The 3,009-nt window shown below is 42.0% G+C and overlaps 1 pseudogene; it reads right to left on the reverse strand.

Annotated features, from left to right (window-relative positions):
- Positions 1–630: 630 nt before the first annotated feature.
- Positions 631–1,469, reverse strand: LOC107827481 (18S ribosomal RNA; annotated as a pseudogene).
- Positions 1,470–3,009: the final 1,540 nt, after the last annotated feature.

Below are 3,009 nucleotides of genomic sequence, written 5' to 3' on the forward strand. Positions count from 1 at the left end.
AATTTTGGTGACTACAAGTATTTGGCCGTATGGTTGGACTGAAAACGTTTAGCCAACTTCACCAATGAAAACGGACGTGTATAAAATGTAGTCTAAATGAAAGCTAAAAAAAATGAAGTAGAAGAATTGAAATTGCAACACCTAAATGTCGTATGCTTCTAAATGTCCTATCGTGATTGTGAACACGTTCGCGTGACATAATTATGATTTCCAAAATTAAATCGAGGTATGCATTTGCGCAACTTTGGCCGAGAACAATCTAAATAATTAATAAAATATGATTAATTGTGTACACGTATGCGTGACATGATTCTTGATGCGCCAGACGAAATTAGTACACGTACGCGTGACTCTTTTTCAAGATAATTCCATAATGCCATAATCAAATAATTAAAAACGGTAAGAGATAAAATGAACATAGGTTCTAAAAGTATGTAATCAATCAAACTAACTAAGCCAGGTATGATTAAAAGAGACCGTGCAAAAAAACCCGAAACCAGGTAATGCCTAACACCTTCTCCCTGGTTAACAAAATTCCTTCCTCAGTCTTCTGGTTTTCGTTGACTTTAAAGCAGAGTCAAATTTTCTCGATTTGGGATTTAAAGTAAACCAGTGACTTGAGACACCATTTAATTATCCCGAGTGGTGACTTTGAAAATTGAATAAATAATTCCATTTCGATTAATGTCACTTTAATTGGAAAACCTCCATCCCCCCTCGGGAAAAAAGACGTGTGACAGTTTACGGTATGGACTATCAGGGTATCTAATCCTATTCGCTCCTAATGCTTTTGCACCTCAGCATCGGTAGGGACCCAGAGAGTTTCCTTCGCTTTTAGCGTTCCTTCGTAGATCTCCGGATTTCACCCCTACACACGAAATTCCACTCTCCTCTGTCTCACTCAAGTGAATTGGTTTCGAGAGCATTCCGCCAGTTTTTGGCGGCTTTCACTTTCAACCCGATTCACCGCCTACGTGCCCTTTACGCCCAGTCATTCCGAAGAACACTTGCCCCCCCCCGTCTTACCGCGGCTGCTGGCACGGAGTTAGCCGGGGCTTCTTTCCTCGAGTCTTGTCATGATCGCGCACTCGACGAAGGAGCTTTACAAGCGGCATTGCCCTTCTTCACTCACGCGATATTGCTGGATTAGGCTTTCGCCCATTGTCCAAGATTCCCTACTGCTGCCCCCCGTGGGAGTCCGGGCCGTATCTCAGTCCCAGTGTGGCTGATCATCCGTAAAGACCAGCTAAGCATCATTGGCTGGGTTAGCCTTTACCTGACCAACTATCTAATACTATGCAGGCTCATTAAACAACGCTTTTTAGCTTTCTTCAGGATTTGGCCCGAACGAGTGCATTTGGTATTATAATAGTATGGTAGTTGAGACTTCACCCCTTCTTCTTCAGTAAATCCGAGCCCAGCTATTATATTGGTTACGCCAAACGTAGCTTTAGAGGCTCTTACTAGATAGGGCGGCAGAATAAAAGTCTCACTACTAGATTTTAGTCTTAAGAAGGCAGAGACGGTAAGGAATGAATGTTATACTAAACTATCCGCCATTTCTTAAGACAACATTTTCTCAGTCCTTTTCTAGCTTGATTGCGAGGCATGGTTTGGAAAGGTCAGCTGAAAGACGATATATATCAACATTCAAACATATTCCTTTGTGGTTGGCCCCACTACTTAATGTCAGGTTCCCTCCACATACATATGAAAAGTAAGACAACCGTATTAGATCATCAACTCGCCTTAACACACCCTCACTATATAGGTGCGGACTTGCGTACGGTATCACTTGCCTAACAGCTACCAAAAGCGGAATCTTCAATGTTGACGGGCTTATTGTCTCCTTTCTTATCTTAAAATATTTAAAATAAGAGAGGAAACACTCCTCGGGCAGTCGCTAACCGTTGTGCCTTCCCCTAATCTTAAACCATTTCTTTCTTAATGCTCTGCTTTTCTCTTTGCCGCTCTACATCCGCTAGCAACCAGCTTCGGATTCTCCTTAAGGCAACGTGTTAAGTAGGAATTTGAATAGAAACTCTATTTTGGGGCTCAATGTTACTGGACACTACTCCTCTCCCCGGGCTCGCTCCGCTATATGCCCAAAGTTTGAACTCATTCACTTGGACAGAGGGATTTGACCTACCAACTATAGGCTTGTGTGCGAGAACACTATCCATTGCCAGCTCCCCCCTCTCAATAATACATGTTTATCAACCACCCGCTTATTATAAGAATGTATCATGATGAGAATCAAACCAGTCTTGTGAATGCCCAGTTCTCCTGTCTTCTTTTGGTCCTTAATAGAACTCAAAACTAGGTTTCTTCTGTATATAAACTATATCTTTCTCTTCCTCAAAGATTGAATTGAAAGTCGACTGAATTTGATGAAAGGTTATATGCTTAACACATGCAAGTCGAATATAGTATGAAGGCTTTCTATTCTAAAGGCAGGGGTGAGGACTCCATTGCGGCATTAAGTAAGGAGTTGGAGGAAATCAAGGTGCATCCACTTCTTCATCTCAGTCTCTTTTTGTGCAAAGAGGTAGAAAAGATTTTGGCCTTCGAGTCTCGAGTAGTGGACAGTGTATCATTGATAGTGGTGCTATTGATTACTACTCTGGTATGAGTACCATTTTCTCTTCACTTAACCCATCAACATCATTGGGTAAGCTAAAGCTTTGCTATATTGCTCCCATTGTTGGGAGTGGGAGTGTGAAATAAAAGAATCTCATCCTTACCCTTGAATTCTCTATTATATGTTCCATCTTTTAATCTCTTGTCTGTGAGCTCCTTAACAAAAAAAGCATGAACTCCACTGTAACTTTCGTCTCTGGTCGGTGTCTTTTTCAGGACCCTAGGACGGGGGGATCCTTGGGAGTGGACGTGAGGACAAGGGGCTCTTAAAAACATCCTTGAGACTTCTGGTCTTATGTCTTCCACACAGGCCTTGAATGCTTCTTCTTATAATGAAGTCGAGTTATGGCACCGTAGATTAGGACATCT

The sequence above is a fragment of the Nicotiana tabacum genome, chromosome 19 (assembly GCF_000715075.1).
Source record: "Nicotiana tabacum cultivar K326 chromosome 19, ASM71507v2, whole genome shotgun sequence".
In the NCBI taxonomy this organism is placed as follows: Eukaryota; Viridiplantae; Streptophyta; class Magnoliopsida; order Solanales; family Solanaceae; genus Nicotiana; species Nicotiana tabacum.